This window comes from Tamandua tetradactyla, chromosome 17 (genome assembly GCF_023851605.1).
Source record: "Tamandua tetradactyla isolate mTamTet1 chromosome 17, mTamTet1.pri, whole genome shotgun sequence".
NCBI lineage: Eukaryota > Metazoa > Chordata > Mammalia > Pilosa > Myrmecophagidae > Tamandua > Tamandua tetradactyla.
In genome coordinates this window covers 42,701,371-42,716,602 of record NC_135343.1, presented here as the reverse complement: position 1 = coordinate 42,716,602, position 15,232 = coordinate 42,701,371, and positions in this window count along the sequence as shown.

Here is a 15,232-nt window from a genome sequence, read left to right as displayed (position 1 = left end):
CCATTAAAAATTTATTTGCTTTGAATTATTTTCTCAGTAGAGATGGATTTGCATAAATTTACCACACTCCTGGTTTTTCCTGTGACAGAAGACATAGAAATGAGAGTCCCTGGGGTTCCCCAGAGAAAAGCTAGCTAACTGGTAGACAGACATCTTGTCTCTACAACTTGACCTTCCCAACAGAGTGATATTCCCAAGTTAATGATTCTCATCTCCTTTGAGCTTCATATGTGGAAACTAAGTAAGGACAACTCTGAAAATGTTGACAATCACTCTATAAGAAGATAGGTCTGATTTTTAATTTTATTATATTTTTAAAATTAAAGATACCACTGTGGTTTAGCTTGTGCTTAAATAGGATCCCTGAGAAGTTGGGTCATTATTTAAATGGACAATTGACTCACAAAATGTAATAGCCAATTTTTGCTTTTTCCACTCTTACCCTGTGTTGTCCAGTATATGGGGTACTCTAGGTACACAGATCATATGAGAAGTACCTGTGGACAAATGAGCTCCTTGAAACATATATTTCTTAGTGTCTAAGCACAATGACTTTGCTAAAGTAAGTGCTTAATAAAATACCTGCTGACATAAATTGTAATATACTGTAAATAGCATTTTTTTCTTATTTTTTCTTTCAGTGCCTTTACTTGCTAAGTCAGGAAATCAGATGTTAATACTGCCATTTCCATTAGGAAAGGATTTAATATGTGGAATTGAATTTACATTAGAACAAGGAAATGCAGTTCAGGGAGACCACTGAAATCTGAAAATGTAGGAATTACCTAGAAACTACTGCTGGTGATGTCAGCGGTCTGCAGCACCAGGGTGGGTGATGTTCAGAAAGATGTATGGAAGCTGTGGGTACATCTCACATTAGCCCGTTTGCAAGTGCCACTGGAGAATACTGAGTTCCTTCCCAAATCCTGTACACATGGCTGTTTCTATGAACTCTTAATTGGATCTCTGTAAACAAATATCCTGTAAAAGGGAGCACTTAGAAAGGTGAGGATAATATGGGATATTCAACAGACATTGTCTAGTGCAGTTCGCCCTTGTGAATACATAGTATCCATCCTCATCTTATACCTATATTTAAGTTTCCAAAGAAGGACAGAAAGAATATCATGATTCTGCTGAACCTGCTGCACCTGTCCCTGTTGAAATGAAGATGTACTCACCTCAAGAGGAGGGCATAAGAAATTCTGGAAGTTACTGTATCCATCTCTGTGTGATGTTTGGTCCCTTTCTTGCTTAATCACTATCTCCCTTTTATATCTACTTAGATTGTGAAGTTACCACTAACGCTTATGTAGCTTTGGGTAAAGTAATTGGAAGGTGGGGAGGGCAAAAGTTGATTAGTGTATTTTTGAATATATAAATGTGTACATATCAAAGCAAGGAAGAGAATATGCACTGCTACTAAGGCCCTCATTTGTACAACCAGTCATGAGTCCATAGTTAAATAAATAAATAAATATATATATGTACACATACATATAAATATATGTTTTCTTTTCCGTTACCCATTTTGTATTCCTTTTGCACTCAGCTAGCACCTAAGTGGTTTTAAACATTCATTCCCAGAAAAGGTGAAACACCACTGATCTGTTTTGGATTGCTGTAGTCAGTAACTTTTACTTGTATTTTTTGGTAGGCAAAGGAAACTCCTGTATATATATATTTTGCTTTCCATTAACACCTCTGATTTTTAGAACTGTTACTGAATTATAAATATATAGAAAGGTACACAAATCAAATTAAAAATTGAATTTTCACAAAATGGACACATTCATGAAATTAGCACTGCATCCAAACAGAAGGCCCCTTCCTTAAAGCTAATAACTACCCTGACTTCTAATATCATAAATTAGTTTTACTGTTTTTTTTTAACTTTATATAACCCTTCCATTTTCATCAGAAATGCTAGTTTCCAGACATATGTATTGCCTTCATTGTTTAGCAGCAACTTTACTTTTCAATTGATAACAGGTTCAGTCACTCCATTTTGTACAGCAACCCTCTTTTGCCTATTGATTCAGTGACATGAGAAGCCCAGGGTGGCCAGGTGGCTAGCAGTCTCACACTGCAGTTTTGTAGAACATCATATACTCCTTGATGGAGTCATTCCTCACTATTTTTATGTGTATTGCAATGTTTGCATTTGAGAGTCTTTCCCTCTTTTTTTTAACCAATATGGTAAAGATTTTATCATAAATATTAAAGTTCTTGGGCATTGTGCTTTACTAGTAATAGTTGCTTATCACACAGTGGCTTATATATCATTATTAGCCACTGTTCTTGGTGCTCGAGATGGCTCCTAAGGAGAAGCCCTTTGCATTCATTAGCCTAACTACTTTCTTTTTTTCATTTTTTATTAATTAAAAAAAAATTACAAGAACGAAACACAAACATTCCCAACACATACACTCCGCAATTCACAATATCATCACTTAGTTGCATATTCATCATCATGATCATTTCCAGAACATTTGTATCAATTCAGAAAAAGAAAAAGACAACAGAAAAATAAAAAACAGAAAAAAATTTTTACATACCATACCCCTTATCCCTCCCTTTCATTGATCACTAGCATTTCAAACTAAATTTATTTTAACATTTGTTCCCCCATTATTTATTTTTATGCCATATGTTTTATTTGTCTGTTGACAAGGTAGATAAAAGGAGCATCAGACACAAGGTTTTCACAATCACACAGTCACATTGTGAAAGCTATATCAGTATACAATCATCTTCAAGAAACATGGCTACTGGAACACAGCTCTACATTTTCAGGCAGTTCCCTCCAGCCTCTCCATTACATCTTGGTTAACAAGGTGATATCTACTTAATGCGTAGGAATAACCTCCAGGATAACCTCTCAACTCTGTTTGGAATCTCTCAGCCATTGACACTTTGTCTCATTTCACTCTTCCCCCTTTTGGTAGAGAAGGTTTTCTCAATCCCTTGATGCTGGGTCTCAGCTCATACTAGAGTTTTTCTCAATCCCTTGATGCTGAATCTCAGCTCATTCTGGGATTTCTGCCCCACGTTGCCAGGAAGGTCCGCACCCCTGGGAGTCATGTCCCATGTAGACAGGGGGAGGGTGGTGAGTCTGCTTGTTGTGTTGGCTGGAGAGAGAGGCCACATCTGAGCAACAAAAGAGGCTCTCTTGGGGGTGACTCTTAAGCCTAAATTTTAAGTAGACTTGACCTATCCTTTGTGGGGTAAAGTTTCATATGAACAAACCCCAAGACTGGGGGCTCAGCCTATAGCTTTGGTTGTCCACACTGCTTGTGAGAATATCAAGAATTCAACTTGGGGAAGTTGAATTTCTCCCCATTCTCACCATTCCCCAAAGGGGGCTTTGCAAATACTTTTCCACTCACTGATGGAATCACTCTGGGATTCATCAGGGCATCACCTGGACAAACCAACAAAATCTCATGTCCTATACAAAGTTCCATGTACTTAAGGTGTTCAACCAACTATCAACTAAGTTATATTAGGAGATGCACTAGTCAAAGTATAAATTTGTACCAAGTAAACATTATTTGCTTTAGTCTCACACGTAAGTTGAAATTTTAAAATATTAATTACTATCTGTTTTCAGCACACTGCAGTAATGACATTCATTTGTTCTTTCTCATGCAAAAACATTTTTTTAATTTGTACATTTAGTCACTATTATTATACACTCTAGGGATTCCTAGATTACACCATCTCAATCTTTATTGTCTGTCTTTCTTTGTGATTTCATTTATGCCCCAGCCCTCATCCTTCTATCATTCTCATATGCAACTTCATTCAGTGTTTTAACATAATTGTATTACAGTTAGGTAATATTGTGCTGTCGATTTCTGAGTTGTTGTTTTTTTTTTAATTTTGTAACATTTTTTGCTTTAGTCTCACACATAAGGTGACATGTTAAACTATTAATTACCATCTATTTTCAGCACCCTGCAATAATGACATTCCTTTGTTCTTCCTCGTGCAAAAACACTTTTTAAATTTGTACATTGTACATTTCACTATTATTATACACTCTAGGCATTCCTAGATCATACCATCTCAGTCTTTAACATCTATCTGTTTTTCTGATTTCATTTATGTCCCCAGCCCTCCTCCCTCTATCATTCTCACATGCAGCTTCATTCAGTGTTTTAACATAATTGTATTATAGTTAGGTAGTATTGTGCTGTCCATTTCTGAGTTTTTGTATTCAGTCCTGTTGCACGGTCTGTATCCCTTCAGCTCCAATTACCCAATATCTTACCCTATTTCTATCTCCTGATGGTCTCTGTTACCAATGAAATATTCCAAGTTTATTCACTAATGTCAGTTCATATCAGTGAGACCATACAGTATTTGTCCTTTTGCTTCTGACTAATCACACTCAGCATAATGTCCTTAAGGTCCATTCATGTTGTTACATACTTCATAACTTTATTCTGTCTTACAGCTGCATAATATTCCATCTTATGTAAATGCCACAGTTTGTTTAGCCAACCGTCTGTTGATGGACATTTTGACTGCTTCCATCTCTTGGTAATTGTAAATAATGCTGCTATAAACGTTGGTGTGTAAATGTCCATTTGTGTCCTTGCCCTCATGTCCTTTGAGTAGAGACAGCATATAGATGGGTACTGTTTTTTAATCCATTCTACCAGACTATGTCTTTTGATTGGAGAGTTTAATCCATTAACATTCAGTGTTATTACTGCATGGGTAGTACTTTCTTCTTCTATTTTACCTTCTGGATTATATATGTCATATCTAATTTTCCTTTTTACCTTTACTCATAGTCTTCCTTTCTACACTCTTCTCCACACCTCTCTCTTCTGTCTTTGTATCTGTCTCTAGTGCTCCCTTCAGTATTTCTTGCAGAGCTGGTCTCTTGGTCACAAATTCTCTCAGTGATTTTTTGTCTGAAAATGTTTAAATTTCTCCCTCATTTTTGAAGGGCAGTTGTGCTGGATATAGAATTCTTGGTTGGCAGTTTCTCTCTTTGAATAGTTTAAGTATATCATCCCACTGTCTTCTCGCCTCCATGGTTTCTGCTGGGAGATCTGCGCATAGTCTTATTGGGCTTCCCTTGTATGTGATGGATTGCTTTTCTCTTGCTGCTTTCAAGATTTTCTCTTTCTCTTTGACCTCTGACATTCTGATTAGTAAATGTCTTGGAGTATGTCTGTTTGGCTGTATTCTCTTTGGGTTACACTGCACTTCTTGGATCTGTAATTTTAAGTCTTTCATTAGAGTTGGGAAATTTTCAGTGATAATTTCCTCCATTAGTTTTTCTCCTCCTTTTCCCTTCTCTTCTCCTTCTGGGACACCCACAACACATATATTCATGCGCTTCGTATTGTCTTTCAATTCCCTGAGTCCCTGCTCATATTATTCCATTTTTTTCCCTATTATTTTCTTTTTCTTGCTGGATTTCAGATGCTCCATCCTCCAGTTCACTAATCCTATGTTCTGTCCCTCGAAATCTACCATTGTAGGTTTCCATTGTTTTTTTCATCTCTTCTACCTTGCCTTTCATTCCCATAAGTTCTGTGATTTGTTTTTCAGACTTTCAGTTTCTTCTTTTTGTTCTTTCCTTGCCTTCTTTATATCCTTCCTCAATTCATTGATTTGTTTTTTGATGAGGTTTTCCATGTCTGTTCGTACATTCTGAATTAATTGTTTCAGCTCCTGTATGTCATTTGAATTTCTGGTTTGTTCCTTTGACTGGGCCATATCTTCAGTTTTCCTAGTGTGATTTGTTATTTTTTGCTGGTGTCTAGGCATTTAATTACCTTAATTAGTTTATTCTGGAGATTGCTTTCACTTCTTTTACGTACGGTTTTCTTGCTAGATGAATTTGTTGTCTCTCTGTTCTTTGACATTCAGTTCAGTTTTGTCTGAACCTCTAGCTTAAGTTTTGTTTAACACAGGAGAATTTTTCAGTTCTTGTTTTCTTGTTTCTTGCCCTGCTTGTATGGTGCCTTTCCCCCCCCACCCTTAGGAGGGTCTACTTAGATATTATAGACTGCAGCTGGATTTTTCGAGACCAAACTGGCCTCCTATCAGGAGGAAAGACTCACCTGTGTTGGTTTTTCCTGAGGGTGAGCCCCAGCAGGTTGAAAGACTTTCCTGTGAAGTCTCTGGACTCTGTTTTTCTTATCCTCCCCTGTAGGTGGTGCTTGTCTGCCTGCAGGTCCCACCAGCATAAGATGATGCAGCATCTTTAACCTTGGCAGACTCTCCCTGCCGGGGGTGTGGTGGAAACAGAGGAGAGGTTGTAGGCTGGTTTTAATGGCTTCAAATTACCAAGCCCTGGTGTCTGAATTCCTTGAGGGAGGGATTCCACCTGAATTGGGCTTCATCCCTCCCCTGGGGAAGGCACAGGCTCCAGACAAGTCTCCAAAAGAGCTCACTTCTGCCTATGCCTGGGGCAGTTGCAGCCTGAGAAGTCCTACCGCTGTATCCAAAAGCAGTCAAGCCTTTGTAGAAACACAGCCAGAAAAACCTCTGTTTCTTTCTTTTTTTCCCCCCTTTTTCCATCAGCCGTGCCCCTTGGTGCTGGGGCAAAAATGAGCAACCTCCGCTTTGACCAGGTTCACCTAAGCTGGGGGCCTATTTTTAGTAAGAATTTGTTAATTAATTCCACAATTGGCATTTGATTGTGCTCAGTCCCTGCTGCTGGTAAAGTCTCTTTCCTTTTCCCTCTGGGAAGCGGCCTGTGGGGGAGGGGTGCTGGCGCTGCAGCTTTGGGAACTCACGGTTCTGTGGGGGCTTGCAGCTGGTCCAGCTGGTTCAGTCTGGGGTATGCTGTGTGTCTGGTCACTGACGTGGCCCCAGGAGCTGTTCTGTACTGTTTCTGGTAATTTAGTAGTTTTTCTGGAGGATGAACTAAAATGCGCATGTTGTTAAGCCACCATCTTGACCCGGAATTACTACTTTCTTTTTTTTTTTTTTAGTAGCTGGGAGGGAGTATAATGATATTTCCTCCTGTTCTCTCCTGATTTGGTAATGTTGTTAACCCTCAGAGATCACAGCTTTCCACCCAAGAAGGCCCACACTGAGCTAGCTACCATCGCTGCAGTCCCTGCACAAGAAAACATACAGCCAAACATTCTTTTCAGCAGGCTGGGTTGACTGTTTTCCCATTTATTGTCTCTTAACTTGGATATCAACATATTATTATACGTTAACAAGATAGACTTTTATTTTTAAATTTTATTTATTTTTTATTAGAGATTTATAGGTTTACAGAAAAATAATGGAGAAAGTACAGGGTTCCCCTACACCTCTCTCCCCCCCCCCACACACAGTTTTCCCTTTTATTAACACTTTCCACTAGTGCTAACCAAGAACATTGAGCAATAGCTGCATGAAATGGGAGGCCTTAAGTCATAAAAAATGAAAAGTTCATGTAAAAAGTAAAAGAAAAGTAACATATAGATACACATCAATTAACATCAACCAAGTCACATTTGCCTCAAAAATAAACATTGATTTTTCAAGAGACCATAAACTTAGGATGCCTGTGAATTTTGAAACCTGCCTAGTTTTATTGACTGTATCTCAATGGCCAATTAGTTTAATGTTAAATGAAATTAGTTTCAACAGGATATTGTTCAGGAAAGTTAGCTTAGGGCTTTCATTTTTAAAAGTTCCTTCTAAAGGCCCTCTGCTGTCCTGGCCCTTGATCTGCCAAACAAGATAGACTTTTAAGTCAATAAGCATTACTAAAGATAAAGGTTATTACTATATAATGATGAAAGATTTATTTCAGCAAGATGCCACAGTTGTAATTTGTTTACATATGAAAGCATGTATTTAAAATGTACAAATTAAAAATTGATGAAACTAAGGGGTGAAATGGGCAAATTCATCATTGTAGTGGTGTGGAGCTGTATATATCCCAGAAAAACACATTCTTAAATCTAATCCATTTCTGTGGGTGTAAATCCATTGTAAGTAGGACCTTTTGATGAGGCTATTTCAGTTAAGATGTGACTCACCTCCTTCAGGATGGGTACTAATCCTCTTACTGGATTCTTTTATGAATGGAATGAATACAGAAAGAAAGCAAGCCACAGGAGGAAGCAGAAAGTAGCAAAACCTGAAAGGGAAGCAAGAGACCAGCAGACACTAATGTGTCTTGCTTTGTGCAGAGCTGCCAGAGATTGCTGAAAGCCAGTTTTGGGGAAGAAAATATCACCTTGATGAGACCTTGATTTAGATATTTTCTCAGCCTCAAAACTGTAAGCTAATTAATTCCCATTTCTAACCCAAACCATTTCATGGTACTGGGTTTGCACAGCTTAGGGTGATTAAACAATCAACATAGGAGAAGATTCTGTATATCGTTTAGCAATTGATGAGGCATGCAAAAAATCAGAACGATAAAAGATTTGAACAAGGCGATTATTAGCTTGCATTGGGAATACATTAGGGAACATATTAGTCCATAAAGCAGGTAATTAAATGTGAATGTCAAACTTAAAACTTTAAGAAGAAACTATAGCATAATATCTTTATGATCGCAGGGTAAGGAAGGTAATTATTTTTTAAATAATACATGAAGTGTGTCATAAACAGATGGATGAAGTTGATTACATTAAAATTAAGGACTTTTGTTAATCAAAAGACCCTATATAAAAAAAAGGCAGTTTCACTCCCATCTCACCCACCCAATCTGGTGGTGCCTTTTTTATAGCATGAGAAGAGAGATAGGACTAAACCAAATGAAGGAGAACTTAGAGGTGGAGAGGAAAACAAAGTCTCGCAGTGTTGAACTCCTTCATCAACTACACCAGAAACCAAGTCTAGGTGGATTATTCATTCATTCAGAAATATTTATCAAGCACTTCTATATACCATCCTCTGTGCTAAAGCCAGAGTTACAATGCAGTCCTTGCTCTCAAAATGCTTTTCCCACATGGAAAAAGGCAGTGGCCATTCAGTGTAATGTGTGCTGTCACAAGGGCACAACAGAGCTGCATTGGATTCTCCTAGGACACAAATCTAATTCAAAGAAATGGCATCCATCTGTCCTAAGAGAAGAAGTGTTTGAAATATTTGGCTGGATTTTTCCTGTGGTCAGTTACATGTAGATTCACTGATGATTGTAAATAGCACTGGCACTCATACGGGTGAGCCATCCTAGCCTCTGACCTCTTGGCTCTTTAACCTGTCCTGGATAAGGACTTTTCTTCTCCAGGTTGCCCTCTTCCATAGCTTGATTTTGGTCTAAACTTCTGTAACTGCAATAAAATTTGAATATTCCACTCTCAAAAAAAAAAAAAAGATACAAATTAGGAGAAGTCATTTGCCACACATAAACAAATTAAGGATTGGTATTCAGAATGTATAAAGAATTCCTAAAAGTTTAACAACAAAAAGACAGCTTGATGAAAGAAAGCCATGAATATGCATTTCAAGAAGAGAAAGTGTGAATGACCTAAGAACCTATGATGAGTTCTCAATATATCTAATTACTAATTAGAAAAATTCAAATTAAAGCCACACAACATTATTTTATTCCCTGATATTTGCAAAAATAAAAAGCCTGGCAATCTCAAGTATTATTAGAAATGTGCAGCTTTTAAAATACTTACACTCTGTATATAGGAGTGTAAATTGCCATACAACTTTGGAAAAATGACTTGGCATTTTCTGGTAAGGCAGATACACAAGCAAGAAGTGGCTAGGTCATTTCACTACTGGTTGTATAACCTAGAGAAACTCTGGGATAGGATAACAGTATACATACCAACAACATTAATGGCTGCTTTTTCATATTTTGAAATAGCAAGAAGTGAGATAAAACGTGCTTCTACAAAAAATTGGAATATGCATATAGTAGAGTATGAAATAGCATTGAAAATGGATGAACTACAGCTACATGCATCAACATAGATGGATTACACAAAAATAATGAACAAAAACTGTGGAAGAATACATACAGTATAATTTCATTAGATAATGTTCAAAGACATGCACAATTAAATTATATTCATTATCAAATCATCAATATGTGGTAAAACTATATAGAAAATGTGGAGCCAGGTGATGGAGGAAGAGGCAATCAAGAAGGTATAGTTTCAAAGATACTGGTATGTTTCTACAAACTAGGTTTAGAAGCAGTGATGAATTGAAGGAAAGAGAGTATTAGAAAAAAGTACATCTACATGGCTGTATAACCTTGGATCTTAAGTATGTCAAGCTGCCCCAACTTTAAAGGTATACCTGAAATGAATTATGTGGGGTAACTCGTAATGCCCTTCAGCTATTAACCAGTCAATAAACTTTGATAATGGTGATAAGGCAACTAGGTTTCTCTGATTCAGTTACATGGGTTATTTACACTATACATTATTGAGACTAAAGAATTAACTATGGTTCTTTATTTCAGTCTTTAAAGAAGAAAAAAATGTGATAGGTATTTTTAGGTCTTGCTTTTTTTTTTTTTTTTAGCTTTTTAATTTTGAAACAATTTCAAACTTACAGGACAGTTACAAAAATAATACAGATCCCATACACAGAACTCCATGATAGCCCTGTCCCCACCAGATACCTAGATTCACCAGTTTTAATGTTTTACCTTTGCCATTTCATCCAGCCAGCCAGCCAGCCACCCATTTTCTGAATACTCGAGTGTAGGTCACATACATCATGCTTCTTGAACACTTAATACTGCCATGGACATTTCCTGAGAAAAGGATATTCAATTATGTAACCACCTTAAATGCTGAAATCAAGTTCAAGAAATTTAATATCAATGTAAAGCTTACAGTCTATGTTACAATTTTTTTGTATGTCCCAATAATGCCTCCACGCAGGATCATGTGTTGCGCTTAATGGTCATTGTCTCTTTTTAGTTGCTCTCTTTTTTCGAAAATTGTGGAAATATATATACAACATAAACTTTCCCATCTCAGCCATTCCCAGGCACACCATTCAGGGGGATTAATCACAATACCACGGTCCCCTCACACTTTCCATTGCTAAAACTTTCCCATATCCCTAAACAGAAACCCTACACCCATTGTGCATTAACTCCCCATTCCCCCACCCCCATGCCTGGAAACCTGTACTCTAATTTCTGTCTCTATGAGCTTGCATGTTCTCTGATATTTTCTTTGTAGTTACTGTGGGGCTTAAATTTAACATCTTAAATCTATATCAATCTCCTTTGCTTTTATACCAACTTAATTTCAATAATATACCCAAACCATGTCCTATACTCCTCTGTCACCCTACGTTTATGTAGTTATTGTCACAATCACAAGTTTATACATTACGAATCCAAAGCTAATTTATTATTGTATTTTATGCATTTGTGTTTTTGATCCTGTAGGAAGTAAAAAGTGCAGTTACAAACCAAAAATACAATAGTACTGTTGACTTTATTTTTAAATAAAAATCTGGCCTAATCTTTTTTCTTAATTTTTTTAATTAGAGGAGTTGTAGTTTTACAGAACAATCATGCATAGATTACAGGCTAATCTCCTTTTTAGGGGTCAATTCCTGGAACATTATGGTTCCCTGTGTAAAAGACAATATAGAAAAGAAAAGATGTTGGTAATATTTATTTTTTTTAATTGGATAATGGGTACATTGGGCATTTTTGTTATACTTATTTCCCCTTTGCCCACTTGCATTGGATCTCAAATGTGAAAATACAGGTCCCACCTCAGACCTAGTGAAGAAATGTTGAGAAGTGGGGCCTGGAAAATGTTCTTCCTGTCCATGTTCTTCCTTCCTTCCCTCCTTTCCTTTCCCCTCTCTCTTCTTCTTCTTCTTCTTCTTCTTTTTTTTTTTTTAAATATTTTTATTAAGATATCTTCATGCACATATAGTCCATCCTAAGTATACAACCAGTGGCTAACAATATCAAAACATAGTGTGTATTCAGCACCCTGATTATTTTTTGAACATTTACATCACTCCAGAAAAGGAAATAACAAGAAAAAAGAAAAACCCATACATCTCATACCCCTTACCCCTCCCTTTCATTGACCACTAGTATTGCAATCTAACCAATTTTTTTTTTACTCCTTGTCCCTCCACCTATTATTTGTTTATTTTTTTGTCCTTATTTTTTTTACTCATCTGTCCATATCCTAGATAGAGGAAGCATCAGCCACTAGGATTTAACAATCACATGGTCACTTTGCAAAAGCTATAGAATTATACAATTGTCTTAAAAAGTCAAAGCTACTGTACCCTCTAGCCACTTCAGCCACTCCAATACACCACAAAGTAAAAAGGGATATCTATATAATGCATAAGAAAAACCTTCAGGATAACCTCTTGACTGTTTGAAATCTCTCAAAACTGAGATTTTATTTTGTTTCATTTCTCTCTTCCCTCTTTTGGTCAAGGAGACTTTCTCAATTCCATGAGGCTGGGTCCCAGCTCCTCCCTAGGAGTCATGTCCCACATTTCCAGAAGATTTAGACCCCTGGGAGTTGTGTCCCACGTAGTGGGCAGGGCAGTGAGTTCACCTGCCAAGTTGCCTTAGAGACAGGCCACATCTGAGCAACAAAAGAGGTTCTCTGAGGATGACTCTTAGGCATAATTATAAGCAGGCTTAGCTGCTGCTGCTGCTTCTTTTTTTGTGTGAAAAATAACATATATATACAAAAAAGCAATAAATTCCAAAGCACAGCACAACAAGTAGTTGTAGAACAGATTTCAGAGTTTGGTATGGGTTATAATTCCAAAATTTTAGGTTTTTACTCCTAGCTGCTCTAAGACACTGGAGACTAAAAGAAATATCAATATAATGATTCAGCAATCATACCTCTTCTTATTTTTAAATTTCTATTATGATACTATCATACTTTTGTAGAAGAATGCATAAAACTGTTTAAAGAATAATTATGAATTGTAACTAGGTCAAGAAATAGAATTAGGCAAGCACCCGGAGGCCCCCAAGATGCTGCTCCCTGTTCACATACCTGTCTTTACCTGTAAAGGTGTGGGTTATTATTTCCTTGACTTTCTTTAGTTTTACCACCTATTTATTCATGTCCTACAGTTCATGTCCTACATTCAGGTCCTACAGTTTATATTTGCCAATTTTTGAATTTTGTAAAAGTGGAAGTGTGCTTTTATTATTTTTACTCATTTCTTTAACTCTTCAGTATGAGAATTATATTGCTGCATAAGATTTTTTTTTTGGTGGGGGGAGATGCACGGGCCAGGAAACGAAGTTGTGTTAGATTTTAGTTTTTTAGTTTGCATTGATGTGTGGTATTTTCTTCTGTGAATATACCGTAATTTATTTATTCATTATGCTCTTATTAATAGTGCTTCTCCAGACTTCTTATACTAAATTTTTCCTCCACTATCAAGCTCTTTTGTGCCTTTATACTTAAAATTCATCTCTTGGAGAGAGCACATATGGTTGGGTCTTGCTTTTTAAAATTTATTCTGGACAATATCTGTTTTTTTTTTAATTTATTAATTTAAAAAAATTAAGAACAAACAAAAACATTAACATATAATTCCGTTCTATATATATATTCAGTAATTCTCAATATCATCACATAGTTGCATATTCATCATTTCTTAGAACATTTGCATTAATTCAGAAAAAGAAATAAAAAGACAACAGAAAAAGAAATAAAATGACAACAGAAAAAGAAATAAAACACTGACAGAAAAAAAAGATTATACATACCATACCCCTTACCCCGCAGTTTCATTTATCACTATCATTTCAAACTAAATTTATTTTAACATTTGTTTCCCCATTCCTTATTTTTTAAAATTTATTAATTAAAAAAACTAACAAACCAAATAAAACATCAACATATATAATCAGTAATTCACAATATCACTTAGTTGCATATTCATCATTTCTTAGAACATTTGCATTACTTCAGAAAAAGAAATAAAAATTCAAAAGAAAAAGAAATAAAACGAACACAGGAAAGAAAAAAAAAGATTATACCTACCACACCCCTTACTCCTCGCTTTCATTGATCACTAACATTTCAAACTAAATTTACTTTAGCATTTGTTCCCCCTATTATTTTTATTCCATATGTTCTACTCGTTTGTTGACAAGATAGATAAAAGGAGCATCAGACACAAGGTTTTTACAATCACACAGTCACATTGTGAAAACTATATCATTATTCAATCATCCTCAAGAAACATGGCTACTGGAACACAGCTCTACATTTTCAGGCAGTTCCCTCCAGCCTCTCCATTACATCTTGAATAACAAGATGATATCTACTTAATGCATAAGAATAACCTCCAGAACAACCTCTCGACTCTGTTTGAAATCTCTCAGCCATTGCCACTTTGTCTCATTTCCCTCTTCCCCCTTTTGGTCAAGAAGGTTTTCTCAATCCTTTGATGCTAAATCTCAGCTCATTCTAGGGTTTTTCTCAGTCCCTTGATATTGGATCTCAGCTCATTCTAGGATTTCTGTCCCATGTTGCCAGGAAGGTCCACACCCCTGGGAGTCATGTCCCACGTAGACAGGGGGAGGGTGGTGAGATTGCTTGTTGTGTTGGCTGGAGAGAGAGGCCGCATCTGAGCAACAAAAGAGGCTCTCTTGGGGGTGACTCTTAGGCCTAAATTTTAAGTAGACTTGACCTATCCTGTGTGGGGTTAAGTTTCATATGAACAAACCCCAAGACCGGGGGCTCAGCCTATAGCTTTGGTTGCCCACATTGCTTGTGAGAATATCCAGAATTCAACTTGGGGAAGTTGCATTTCTCCCCATTCTCACCATTCCCTGAAGGGGGCTTTTCAAATACTTTTCCACTCACTGATCGAATCACTCTGGGATTCATTGGGGCATCACTCTGGACAAACCAACAAAATCTCATGTCCTACCTGAGATTCCATGTACTTATGGTATTTAATCAAACTGTCTACATAAGTTATATTAGGAAATGCACTAGTCAAAATATAAATTTTGTAGCAAATAAGCATTTTTTGCTTTAGTCTCACACATTAGGTGGCATTTTAAAAGATTAATTGCCATCTATTTTCAGCACCCTGCAATAATGACATTCCTTTGTTCTTCCTCATGCAAAAACATTTTTTAAATTTGTACATTATACATTTCACTATTATTATACACTCTAGGCATTCCTAGATCATACCATCTCAGTCTTTAACATCTATCTTTCTTTCTGATTTCACTTATGTCCCCAGCCCTCCTCCCTCTATCATTCTCACATGCAGCTTCATTCAGTGTTTTAACATA